The sequence below is a fragment of the Oncorhynchus masou genome, chromosome 24 (genome assembly GCF_036934945.1).
Source record: "Oncorhynchus masou masou isolate Uvic2021 chromosome 24, UVic_Omas_1.1, whole genome shotgun sequence".
Classification (NCBI taxonomy): Eukaryota; Metazoa; Chordata; class Actinopteri; order Salmoniformes; family Salmonidae; genus Oncorhynchus; species Oncorhynchus masou.
In genome coordinates, this window is record NC_088235.1 from 102,301,410 (window position 1) to 102,316,344 (window position 14,935).

Here is a 14,935-nt window from a genome sequence, read left to right on the forward strand (position 1 = left end):
CTCTCTCTCTCTCTCTCTCACAATTAAATTAAATTCAAATCAATTCAATTTGCTTTATTGGCATGACGTAACAATGTACATATTGGCAAAGATTATTTTGGATTTGGATTCTCTACTGCACCCGATTGCCACTTTCTCTCTCTCTCTCTCTCTACCACACCCTATTTCCCCTTTCTGTCTCTCTCTTTCTCTCTCTCTATTTCAAACACGCCTAAAACACAAAAACACTCAAACTCTCTATCTCCTCCACAGACTCACATATTGTGTGAGACTGCTTACTATGCCATAGCACGCACACATCCATCCCCTGAGTATTATATGGTGGGATCAGGGTGTAACCTGGACACTGGCATCATCGTTAGCATCGTTAGCTGCTCTAATCCATTATCACCTCTCTCTCTCTCTCTCTCTCTCTTCTTTCTCCCTCCACCAAGGCTAATGCCATGAGGCAGAGATAAGGACAGACAGGGACAGAGACAGAGACGGCGAGAGACAGAGACAGAAACCGAGTGGAGGCAGAGATAAGGACAGACAGAGACAGAGACAGACAGAAACACAGTCAGAAACCAAGTGGAGGCAGAGATAAGGACAGACAGAGACAGATACAGACAAAAACACAGTCAGAAACTGCGTGGAGGCAAAGATAAGGACAGACAGAGACAGAGACAGACAGAAACACAGTCAGAAACCGAGTGGAGGCAGAGATAAGGACAGACAGAGACAGAGACAGACAGAAACACAGTCAGAAACCGAGTGGAGGAAGAGATAAGGACAGACAGAGACAGAGACAGACAGAAACACAGTCAGAAACCGAGTGGAGGCAGAGATAAGGGCAGACAGAGACAAAAACAGAGACAGACAGAAACACAGTCAGAAGCCGAGTGGAGGCAGAGATAAGGACAGACAGGGACAGAGACAGAGACAGACAGAAACACAGTCAGAAACCGAGTGGAGGCAGAGATAAGGACAGACAGGGACAGAGACAGAGACAGACAGAAACACAGTCAGAAACCGAGTGGAGGCAGAGATAAGGACAGACAGAGACAGAGACAGAGACAGACAGAAACACAGTCAGAAACCGAGTGGAGGCAGAGATAAGGACAGACAGGGACAGAGACAGAGACAGACAGAAACACAGTCAGAAACCGAGTGGAGGCAGAGATAAGGACAGACAGGGACAGAGACAGAGACAGACAGAAACACAGTCAGAAACCGAGTGGAGGCAGAGATAAGGACAGACAGAGACAGAGACAGAGACAGACAGAAACACAGTCAGAAACCGAGTGGAGGCAGAGATAAGGGCAGACAGAGACAAAAACAGAGACAGACAGAAACACAGTCAGAAGCCGAGTGGAGGCAGAGATAAGGACAGACAGGGACAGAGACAGAGACAGACAGAAACACAGTCAGAAACCGAGTGGAGGCAGAGATAAGGACAGACAGAGACAGGGACAGAGACAGACAGAAACACAGTCAGAAACCGAGTGGAGGCAGAGATAAGGACAGACAGGGACAGAGACAGATACAGACAGAAACACAGTCAGAAACCGAGTGGAGGCAGAGATAAGGACAGACAGGGACAGAGACAGAGACAGACAGAAACACAGTCAGAAACCGAGTGGAGGCAGAGATAAGGACAGACAGGGACAGAGAGAGAGACAGACAGAAACACAGTCAGAAACCGAGTGGAGGCAGAGATAAGGACAGACAGAGACAGAGACAGAGACAGAGACAGACAGAAACACAGTCAGAAACCGAGTGGAGGCAGAGATAAGGACAGACAGAGACAGAGACAGAGACAGACAGAAACACAGTCAGAAGCCGAGTGGAGGCAGAGATAAGGACAGACAGGGACAGAGAGAGAGACAGACAGAAACACAGTCAGAAACAGAGTGGAGGCAGAGATAAGGACAGACAGGGACAGAGACAGAGACAGACAGAAACACAGTCAGAAACCGAGTGGAGGCAGAGATAAGGACAGACAGGGACAGAGACAGACAGAAACAGTCAGAAACCGAGTGGAGGCAGAGATAAGGACAGACAGGGACAGAGACAGAGACAGATGTAAACCACCACCAATCCCTCTGGATTAATCAAATTCAATCTCTTCAGTAGATAGATTCAATTGAGATAACAGAGAACAGATAGGATGGAAGCATTAGTCAATGAGGCGATCAAGTGAATGTAACGAGATGATAGAGTGGAGAGATACGAGATATAAACGCATGATTGGATGCTGACGACTGATGGAGTGACTCAGTAGAGTGTGTGCGTGTGCACGTGCACAGGGTTTATGTGTGCGCCTATGTTTGTTCGGGACATCTTTGTAAATTAAGTGTGAATAATGCATCATGCAGTGAGGAGGAAAATAAATCTCTCTGTTTACTCTGCATTAGTGATGACTACACAATGTACTCCAGTTTAACACAGCATTCACTATGGAGCATCCCCAGCTTGCACATTCGGTTCTTTGGAAGTTGTGGGAACATATGTTTTTGGTTTTACATTGGTTGTGGGAACGAAGCCATATGTTTCCTGGCCCTTTTTAAAATCCAAGCACAGATAGGACACACGGGAATAGGGCTGTGGCGGCAACGAAATTCTGTCAGACTGTGATTATCAAGCAAATAATTGTCAGTCTCACGGTAATTGACATGAATTAACATAAACACATTTAGCATCTCCTGGCTTCCACACATAGCCTACAAACCACTGATGCAGACCATTGGAACATCTACATTTAAAAAATATAATAAATCCATGTAAAATAGCCTACACCTTCACAATAAATCCATGATTTATTTTAGACAGAAGCAAATGTAGTCTATTTCAGAAGACCAGAATAGCATACTCTGAGTTGTCCTTATGTCAGGTCCTGATCTGGCTTTGCCATATGGCTGTGGGCGACACTAGTTCATTTAGCAGACAACATTTGCTTAGAATGCCATGGCATTATTTTACAGTATAAAGAATACAACTGAACAAAGCTGAATGGAATAGAATTAATATTTTCTCCAAATGATTTGAAGGAGTGCGGCTATTCTGTGTTGAGCAAAGAAATAGGTACTCCAACATGCTTAAATTAGAGTTATTAATGTAGCTTTAGTTGTTCTACAAACGTTGCTCTGTTTTGATTTTTAAAACATTGTAAGGCTGCATGATGGCACTAATGACGATTTGAAAGAAGTAGCTTGAAAGGCATGACTTGACAAGCACTTGATAATGCCTTGAATTTCACTGCGATATCCCCTTTGTGTGACCGTAATGCACCCTACAAAAATCCATGCCTTCTGTGGCCAGTGGCCGCTGTGCCCTTGGCCCGGGGTGCTGCGTTGTGCCTCCCCCTGAGTGTTGCATGCTCTGAAGCACCTCTCACTCACACGGCTCTCCATCACCTGATCAGGTCTTTCTCACAGGTACACCTCACCTTTCTCCGAGGTGCATATCGAAGATATCGGAAGAAGTGTTCTCATTTACTTTTCATCAGCCAACAAGATGAGTAGGCCTAACAAACAGCAAAAGCACTAGCCTATGTCAATCTACTATCCCCCATAGTACAAAAGTTCAGCTTTTCTATCCTGTGCGATAGATCCCAAATTAATACAACCACTAGCATCCCAAAAACGTTTTTACGCAATGTGGCTGACACAACAGATCAGAACATTATACTTTAAATGTTGATAAACTTTTAGGTTATTTCTTCACCTTTTATGAGCAGCAATGTGCACATGGCAGTAGGCTATACGCACAAATGTTCCATTAGCGGGAAAACACTATTATCAAAAGTGACCGCAAATGTGATTATGCATGTAATGCCTTTATTATAAAGGTGCATTTTTATAGTGAAAATTACCTTCCCCACACATGAAACTCAAGCGCTGCTTATGTATGTCAGTTAGGCTCTACACCCCTTGTAAAGAGGCTTAATGTTATTTGGCCACTTTAGTTGTGATACAAACCTTATCAAAACATATAGGCCATATAGGCTAGGCTACATGAGGTGTGTGACTATGATTAGAAAAAGTAGGGAAAAAAGGCTGGTTCTTGACTTCTGAATGATGATCAGCATAATAATAATAATATGTCATTCAAAGTGATAGGATAATATTGTCACCCATCAGACTATTATTGATTTAAATACACTAAATAATATGTGTGAAATGTGTTTTGATTTAGAATGGACCATTATCATGCACCTGTCTGGAAACAGGGGCAGCGTGAAAAAAGATGTCATCTATGCACTTAAAAAGGTAATGGAGGATGCATTTCCCCGTGGGTTATTTTCATGTCAGCCAGGTTGGCTATAATCCTGTTGTAAAGATAAGTAATGTGCTTGTCACGCCTGCTCCCGTTCTCCCCCCCTGGCGCTCGAGGGCGCCAGGCTCCCCAGCATTACGCACTCCTGCCACCATCATTACGCACACCTGCCTTCCCCTGTCACGCGCATCAGCGGTTATTGGACTCACCTGAACTCAATCACCTCTGTCATTACCTCCCCTATATCTGTCTGTTCCCCCTCTCTGTTCCCCGATTCAGCATTGATTATCATATGTCCTTGTATAACCATGTGCTGACGCTGGTCCTGTCTTGTTCCATGTCTGTTCCGATTAAATGTTTGACTCCCCGTACCTGCTTCTTTACTCCAGCATTCATCCTTACAGTGCTTAATATTAGAAATGTTGAGAAATAAATATAGTAGGCCTAGCCTATAGAAAGCTGATGAGATCCCCCTATTTTTAATAGAGGCCATCACTGTGTTTTCTCACGCAATTCCATAGCCTATAGAAAAATTGCGCAACATGAGCTAATGGGCTCTCATGAAGTGCTTAATTCGATTTTCTATTACTTTTCCATTGATGTCAGAGTGATTAGAGGGACAATAGAGTGCTGAGTACCAGGCAGTTAGCAAGTTTGGTAGGCTACTAATGACCATCAGCAGCATCAGAGCTTGGAGAATCCTAATTACCATGACTAAATGGTCATGTGGAATTTAACTGCCTTCATGACTCGTGACCGCCGGTGTGATGGTATACGGTCATCGTAACAGCCCTACATGGAAATGCATTCCCTTAGGCATTAACCATGCCTTGGGACTAAACACCTCCCTCTGCAACTGGATTCTGGACGTCCTACCCCCCAGGTGGTAAGGGTAGGTAACAACACATCCGCCACAATGATCCTTAACACGGGGGCCCCTCAGGGGTGCGTGCTCAGTCCCCTCCTGTACTCCCTGTTCACTCATGACTGCACGGCCAGGCACGACTCCAACACCATCATTAAGTTTGCCAATGACACAACAGTGGTAGGCCTGATCACCAACAGCAACGAGCCTATAGGGAAGTCAGAGATCTGGCCGTGTGGTGCCAGGACAACAACCTCTATCTCAACGTAATCAAGACTAAGGAAATGATTGTGGACTACAGGAAAAGGAGGACCGAGCACGCCTCCATTCTCATCGATGGGGCTGTAGTGGAGCAGGTTGAGAGCTTCAAGTTCCTTGGTGTCCACATCACCAACAAACTAACATGGTCCAAGCACACCAAGAGGGCACAACAAAACCTATTCCCCCTCAGGAGACTGAAAAGATTTGGTATGGGTCCTCAGATCCTCAAAAGGTTCTACAGCTGCACCATCTAGAGCATCCTGGCTGGTTGCATCACTGCCTGGTATGGCAACTGCTCGGCCTCCAACCGCAAGGCACTACAGAGGGTAGTCAAACGGCCCACTACATCACTGGGGCCAAGCTTCCTGCCATCCAGGACCTCTATACCAGGCGATGTCAAAGGAAGGCCCAAAAAATTGTCAAAGGCTTCAGCCACCCTAGTCATAGAGTGTTCTCTCTGCTACCGCACGGCAAGCGGTACCAGCGCCCCAAGTCTAGGCCCAAGAGGCTTCTAAACAGCTTCTACCCCCAAGCCAAAAGACTACTGAAAATTTAATCAAATGGCTACCCAGACTACTAGCATTGTCCCCCCCCCCTTTACGCTGCTGCTACTCTCTGTTATTATCTATTACCTCAATTATCTCGACTACCTGGTGCCTCCGCACATTGACTCTGCACCGGTATGCTACAATAATATAAAGACAGAATGCGCATCTAATTTACACATCTCCATCTGGCTTTCGGGGGCCACCTTATTTTTTTATTGTAAATATTATAATTGTTTTAATTGCATGCAGGAAAAGCTAGATTAGAAGTCCTTGCTGGACCTCATTTTTAAGCATATCTTATACCAATATACTATTTGAAGAGGGACGCAAGCTCTTTTTTGCTGAATGTTAAATACAGCAGACAATAGAACACACGGGTAGTTTGAAAGAAAAGCGAATGTGCGATGGTGTTAGGCTATAGCAGTTATTTATTCTGACCCATAACCATTCAATCTTTGTGAAGCGAAGTGAAAGGCTTCTGATTCTAATTCTAGTCCTATATTATTCAACGATTTCATTAGAAGGATGAAAATACGGCCAACAAAATGTATTTCATTTAACTGTTTCAAGTGAGGAAGGACTGAAGCAACAATAGAGTGAGAAATAGGATAATAACATTAAGGGAAATATTATTAAAGGTAATCAGCCTGTCAGCCTACTAATTATACAAATAGGCCCTATTCTATTTCAAAATCAAATTTTCTAGCCTATACTTGTAACTTTGTAGGCCGCATGTGCTGCACCAGAATCACATGTTCTCTTCTGCTTTTTATTTTACCAGGCAAGTAAGTGAAGAACAAATTCTTATTTTCAATGACGGCCTAGGAACAGTGGGTTAACTGCCTGTTCAGGGGCAGAACGACAGATTTGTACCTTGTCAGCTCAGGGATTTGAACTTGCAACCTTCCGGTTACTAGTCCAATGCTCTAACCACTAGGCTACCCTGCTGCCTCATCAGATGCTTCATCCCATGCTTCATCATAGTTTGAACGCTGTGTGTAATTCCAGTCCATATAATACTACACAGTACAGTAATACAGTTCCCACTCAAAAAGATTAGCCTACTGGAGCTAGTTTCATTTATTTACCCAAGAGAGCATATAGCTAGCTACATCTATGGGCTTTTCTGTTTTTCTGCTGAGCGTAATGTGCAGTAGACTACATATGTACATGTATTGTCTTTCTAACCTGTACCCCGCACATTGACTCGGTACCAGTACACCCTGTATATACTGTAGCCTTGGTAGTGTTATTTTATTGTGTTACTTTTTATTTTATTTTTAACTTTAGTTTCATTAGTAAATATTTTCTTAACTCTCTCTCTTGAACTGCATTGTTGGTTAACGGCTTGTAAGTAAGCATTTCATGTTAAGGTCTACATGTTGCATGTGACAAATACAATTTGATTTGATTTTGATTTGATAATGGCACAATCATTTGGGCTTTATTGGGTTTGGGCTCATTAAATGTCATTAATGTAGGGCTCATTAAATGTATTTATTATGTGGCTGATCAGGCTCAGGTAGCATCAGGTTAGACTGCTTATGGTGATCAAAGATCTAATCAAGTCCACATTTACAGTATATGCTCTATAATGCTTTTGAATGACACTTCTGGTTTCGGCGGGAAATACTGGGTTAGTCGGGAGAAAAGTGATTTATTCTCGGGATGGAACATTTGTCAAATATTCAACCCTAACACTCACACTATCCACATTATTCATTAACTTCATTAGAAAGATTACTCTGGCGAACGTGCTGCTTGCTGTTTGGGATTTTAGGCTGGGTTTGTTTAGAAGCACTTTGTGACATCTGCTGATGTAAAACGGACTCTAAAAATACATTTGATTTGATCTTCCTAACCAGGTCGATATCAGCTTCCTATAATATCCTCCACCTGACAGCTAGCTGTGAACCAATACACCATAATGGTGTACTGTAGTAGATCCATCCCATACAAAATACATGACTGTAACAGACACTAGCTAACTCACTGCTTCATTCTGTAGTCAATGCAACATAAACAATGACAAAGGAAGAAGAGACATATAGTAAACAGCCCATTTCAGCTACTAGCTTATTTCATTCATATAGTCTTATCCTTTCTTTCATAATTTTCTCTCCATCCTTGACACACCGACAAAGATAACACATTTTATTTATCTTTCATTTCTTCTCTTCATTCTCTTTCAATCCTTTAGCCATAATGTGTCAGTACTGACGATAAAGACAGTTTAGCTTGCTAGTTTTCTGCTTTGTAGTCTAATCAATGCTGTTAGCCTTGTGGTGGTGGAGGGAGCTAATACCATCAGGAACATCATGCTAATGGCTGACCTTCAAATGCCAACCTGTGTCTGGGGCTGGTCTGGACTGGCCACATGTATAAATGTATGATAGAGACAGACTGGATATGCGAAGGAATGAGATAAAGAGACATGCACATTCACATATACATATACATATACATGACACACTAGGCATTTGCACAGACACAGACACACACAGACACACACAGACACACACAGACACACACAGACACGTACACACACACAACAGACCCCTCAAGGTTAAGCAATGGTAATGTTCTCCACCCTCCTGTGCTTGTTAATAGTAAATTGGGTAGATGGACTACCAAGCATGACATGGTAGTAGAGTGACATGGTAGTAAAGTGACATGGTAGTAAAGTGACATGGTAGTAAAGGGGTGTGGTTGTAAAGTGATGTGGTAATAAAGTGATGTGGTAGTAAAGGTACATGGTAGTAGAGTGACATGGTAGTAAAGTGACATGGTAGTAAAGTGACATGGTAGTAAAGGTATATGGTAGCAAAGGTACATGGTAGTAAATGTATATGGTAGTAAAGGTACATGGTAGTAAAGTGAAATGGTAGTAAAGGTATATGGTAGTAAAGTGACATGGTAGTAAAGGTACATGGTAGTAAAGGTACATGGTAGTAAAGGTACATGGTAGTAAAGTGACATGGTAGTAAAGGTATATGGTAGTAAAGGTACATGGTAGTAAAGGTACATGGTAGTAAAGATACATGGTAGTAAAGGTATATGGTAGTAAAGGTATATGGTAGTAAAGGTACATGGTAGTAAAGTGACATGGTAGTAAAGGTATATGGTAGTAAAGTGACATGGTAGTAAAGGTATATGGTAGTAAAGGTACATGGTAATAAAGGTATATGGTAGTAAAGGAACATGGTAGTAAAGTGACATGGTAGTAAAGGTATATGGTAGTAAAGGTACATGGTAGTAAAGGTATATGGTAGTAAAGGTACATGGTAGTAAAGTGACATGGTAGTAAAGTTATATGGTAGTAAAGGTACATGGTAGTAATGGTATATGGTAGTAAAGGTATATGGTAGTAAAGGTACATGGTAGTAAAGTGACATGGTAGTAAAGTGACATGGTAGTAAAGTGACATGGTAGTAAAGGTATATGGTAGTAAAGGTACATGGTAGTAAAGGTATATGGTAGTAAAGGTACATGGTAGTAAAGTGACATGGTAGTAAAGGTATATGGTAGTAAAGGTACATGGTAGTAAAGGCACATGGTAGAAAAGGTACATGGTATTAAAGGTATATGGTAGTAAAGGTACATGGTAGTAAAGTGCCATGGTAGTAAAGGTATATGGTAGTAAAGTGACATGGTAGTAAAGGTATATGGTAGTAAAGGTACATGGTAGTAAAGGTACATGGTAGTAAAGGTATATGGTAGTAAAGGTACATGGTAGTAAAGGTACACGGTAGTAAAGGTACACGGTCGTAAAGTGACATGGTAGTAAAGGTATATGGTAGTAAAGGTATATGGTAGTAAAGGTATATGGTAGTAAAGGTATATGGTAGTAAAGGTACATGGTAATAAAGGTATATGGTAGTAAAGGTACATGGTAGTAAAGGTATATGGTAGTAAAGGTATATGGTCGTAAAGGTACATGGTAGTAAAGGTACATGGTAGTAAAGGTACATGGTAGTAAAGTGACATGGTAGTAAAGGTACATGGTAGTAAAGGTACATGGTAGTAAAGGTACATGGTAGTAAAGGTACATGGTAGTAAAGGTATATGGTAGTAAAGGTACATGGTAGTAAAGGTACATGGTAGTAAAGGTATATGGTAGTAAAGGTACATGGTAGTAAAGGTGCATGGTAGTAAAGTGACATGGTAGTAAAGGTACATGGTAGTAAAGGTACATGGTAGTAAAGGTACATGGTAGTAAAGGTATATGGTAGTAAAGTGACATGGTAGTAAAGGTACATGGTAGTAAAGTGAGTATTTGCCGTGATAAGACAATACCTTTGACCTGGGTCCTATCCTGTGTAAAAAAATCTACCCCAATCAATCTACACCCCCCTCGGTTCTAAGCTATCACTGTCTCATACCTATCACTGCCTCATACCTACCTGTAGGAATAAACAGAGCAGTAGATCCAAGGCTCTGGGAAGGTACAGATTATCATGCTGTTCATAATGAGAGCCTAAACCACTGCAGCGGGGAGGTGAAGAGAGAGGACACTCAATACACTAAGAAAGGGATTGGAAAGCCATATATATAGGAAACTGGTATTAAATAAAAGAGGGTGTGTTTCATGAGAAATTTGGTGTCATATAATGTAGTGTTAGTGGCAGGAAGGTGTCATCTTTGTAATGGCCTATCTTTGGCACGTGCATGTATATGTCTCCCTCCCTCCCCTGATGTCCGTCTCTCTGTCTCTCATGTTGTGGTGTATCCCAGGGTGCCTGTGCCAACATAGCTGTCTATAATGACCAGCCACCTGGTGCTCTGGATCCCACTGCTCTGATCACGGGTGACCGGCTGATCCTAATTTACAGTTGGCACTATGCATTCAGGCAGGTAGCGTTTTCCTGGCATCCACCAAACCCAGATATGCCTGTAAGACTGCCAGATGGTGAAGCGTGATTCATCACTCCTGAGAACGTGTTTCCACTGCTCCGGAGTCCAATGGTGGGGAGCTTTAATCCACTCCAACCAACGCTTGACATTGTGCATGCTGATCTTAGGCTTGTGTAACCGCTGCTCGGCCATGGAAACCCATTTCATGAAGCTGCCGACAAACAGTTATTGTGCTGATGTTGCTTCCAGAGGCAGTTTGGAACTCGGTAGTGAGTGTTGCAACCGAGGACAGACGAGGACAGAAGGGGCAGCTCTAGCAGGACAGAAATTAGACAATCTAACTTGTTGGAAAGGTGGCATCCTATGACGGTGCCACGTTGAAAGTCACTGAGCTCTTCAGCAAGGCCATTCTACTGCCAATGTTTCCCTATGGATATTGCATGGCAGTGTGCTCGATTTTAAACACCTGTCAGCAACGGGTTTGGCTGAAATAGGAGAATACACTAATTTGAAGGGGTGTCCACATACCATGTAGTGCATTGTCATTATGTGGGGATTTTATTTCCATAATGAGCCAAATCTATTGGTTTTCTACCCAAAATTGCAATGGATTAAAGAGTGTGGAGGTACAGCACGAATAGTGGCATCAAAAACCTGGTCCTTTCACACACTAATAATGCAAGCAACTTCAATTACTAATTTATCTGAACAGGGGGGAAAAAAACTCACCGGATTCACAGGGAATACATTACATAGTACGGAGAAACAATACTCCAAGCCATAGCTTCATACTACTTGTTATACATAAAGAACTGATACTGTATACTGGTTGTTGCCGTGGGTGGCGCTGGACAATTATTTGCGGTTTCCTTATGTCTTACTCATTACTAGGAAGAAGGTTGGTCCAAATCGGATGTTGGGTACTATATTAATTGAATATTATCTGAATTCTGTAAATTAAAACGGCCAATTTGTATGCATTCAATAACCTTAATTTCTCAGAGATAAAATAATGTTCCAGGAATGTTAATCATATTTTTTCATAACTACAGAAAAATGTCATAACAATCTGAGATGGTAGGTGTCGAAATCCTCATCTTGTGTTTTTTGAGGTGGAACGACCCACAGGGCATCCATCTGTCACAGCAGGACTGTTCACCATGGGGCCCTGCTACAGTACACACTGATACTCTCTGAGCTGTTTGGCTTTAGTGAGGGCAGGTGTGTCAGACGACCACATAAATCAGCAGACCATGAAGTGGTCAACAACACACCTTGCTGGAATGTGAATGACCTTTCACCTCGACACACACACACACACACACACACACACTGAAAATGGGAACTCTCACACCATGACGCAAACCGATCCACTGGGCAGAGTTATTTGAAATCCTTTTAGGACGGCACCCAAACACACATTAAACCACTCAGATTGCCGCTCTGAAAAGGGTTCCTGTTTTATTCATCATCAGAGAGACAGAACCGCCTCCACTGACAGCAGAACACAAACACTCCGTCTGCTTCCCAGAATGCAATGTGTGGGCGGGCATCGCCCCATGAGGCTGCTGTCATGAACAGGGTCTTCAGACGAGTCAAACAGACAGGAGAGGGGTGCACACACACACTCACACACACAAGCGACAACCACGTACATATCTGTAAACATGACTAACTGGTAGACTGTGTGGATCACGTTGCTGATAATGATGGTGATGAAGATGATGATTATGATAAGACTGTTATCTACAAAGAACATTGAGTCACTTCCATTAGAGGACTAGTTCCTTGTCAATTTGCCAATCCTTCTATGGAAGACCTCAGAAACAGCCCAGGCAGGCTCTTCAGATCTTCCATCAAGGGCAGGTAGCCAAAACCCATTTCTATCTCTGACATCACGCTGTGTGCTGTGGAGCTGAGTTAGTCATCCTGTGAAAACGTGTTTGTTTGCTTCTTTCTCCTGGAATAGAGAATACACTCTTCACTTCCCTCAGGTTGTTTACCAGCTCTGTCTGTGTTTCAATTAACCCTGGCTGTGATAGCTTGTTACTCAGGTCATCCAATTCTGCCGCTCTGTGCTCATTGGATAATGTAATTAACACTACACTTTCGTCTGCAGTGACACTGTGGTCCAAACCTCAAAGAAAGAGAGAGAGAGAGGATGTCACAGCATCAGTCCCCGGCTGCAAACAAAAATCTATTAGTAGTACAATTACTGCAGCCTCTCTCTCTCTCTCTCTCTCTCTCTCTCTCTCTCTCTCTCTCTCTCTCTCTCTCCCTGTCTCATCGCAGCTAGTTGGCAGGGAGAAACAGGCTTCCAGATCTTCACAATGGCCTCGCTATGGAGAGCTCTTGTCCTCACTTAAATGGCTGCTAGTGCTGTATTGTAGTTGAATTGTATTGAAAAGAACATAGGCGCACCGTGCACACAGTGCACACTCACTATCTGTAACACACACACTGTCTATAATAAATGAATGACAAAATTGCATTTCCTGCAAGAAATGGAATATATGTACATGGCCCCTTGAATCAGACTGAAACCCACTGTCCCTATACCGTCCCACTGTCCCTATACCGTCCCACTGTCCCTATACCGTCCCACTGTCCCTATACCGTCCCACTGTCCCTATACCGTCCCACTGTCCATCTCTTTCTCTCTTTCTCCATATCTTGCTCTTCTCCCACCCTCTGTCTTGTTCCCTCTTCCACCCTCCCTATTCCCCTCCATTTCTTGCTCTTATCCCACCCTCTGTCTTGTTCCCTCTTCCACCCTCCCTATCCCCCTCCATTTCTTGCTCTTATCACCCTTCTCTCTCTTGCTACTTCCTCCCTCCATGTCCCCTATGATAATGACATTTGTCATGTCCATTCTAGTGTAGTAAGTTACCATTGGCCCTGGCTTCACTGGTCATTAAACATGGTTAATAATAGTGTAGTAAGTTACCCATGGCCCTGGCTTCACTGGTCATTAAACATGGTTAATAATAGTGTAGTAAGTTACCCATGGCCCTGGCTTCACTGGTCATTAAACATGGTTAATAATAGTGTAGTAAGTTACCCATGGCCCTGGCTTCACTGGTCATTAAACATGGTTAATAATAGTGTAGTAAGTTACCCATGGCCCTGGCTTCACTGGTCATTAAACATGGTTAATAATAGTGTAGTAAGTTACCCATATTAAACATGGTTAATAATAGTGTAGTAAGTTACCCATGGCCCTGGCTTCACTGGTCATTAAACATGGTTAATAATAGTGTAGTAAGTTACCCATGGCCCTGGCTTCACTGGTCATTAAACATGGTTAATAATAGTGTAGTAAGTTACCCATGGTTAATAATAGTGTAGTAAGTTACCCTGGCTTCACTGGTCATTAAACATGGTTAATAATAGTGTAGTAAGTTACCCATGGCCCTGGCTTCACTGGTCATTAAACATGGTTAATAATATTAAACATGGCCCTTAATAATAGTGTAGTAAGTTACCCATGGCCCTGGCTTCACTGGTCATTAAACATGGTTAATAATAGTGTAGTAAGTTACCCATGGCCCTGGCTTCACTGGTCATTAAACATGGTTAATAATAGTGTAGTAAGTTACCCATGGCCCTGGCTTCACTGGTCATTAAACATGGTTAATAATAGTGTAGTAAGTTACCCATGGCCCTGGCTTCACTGGTCATTAAACATGGTTAATAATAGTGTAGTAAGTTACCCATGGCCCTGCTTCACTGGTCATTAAACATGGTTAATAATAGTGTAGTAAGTTACCCATGGCCCTGGCTTCACTGGTCATTAAACATGGTTAATAATAGTGTAGTAAGTTACCCATGGCCCTGGCTTCACTGGTCATTAAACATGGTTAATAATAGTGTAGTAAGTTACCCATGGCCCTGGCTTCACTGGTCATTAAACATGGTTAATAATAGTGTAGTAAGTTACCCATGGCCCTGGCTTCACTGGTCATTAAACATGGTTAATAATAGTGTAGTAAGTTACCCATGGCCCTGGCTTCACTGGTCATTAAACATGGTTAATAATAGTGTAGTAAGTTACCCATGGCCCTGGCTTCACTGGTCATTAAACATGGTTAATAATAGTGTAGTAAGTTACCCATGGCCCTGGCTTCACTGGTCATTAAACATGGTTAAT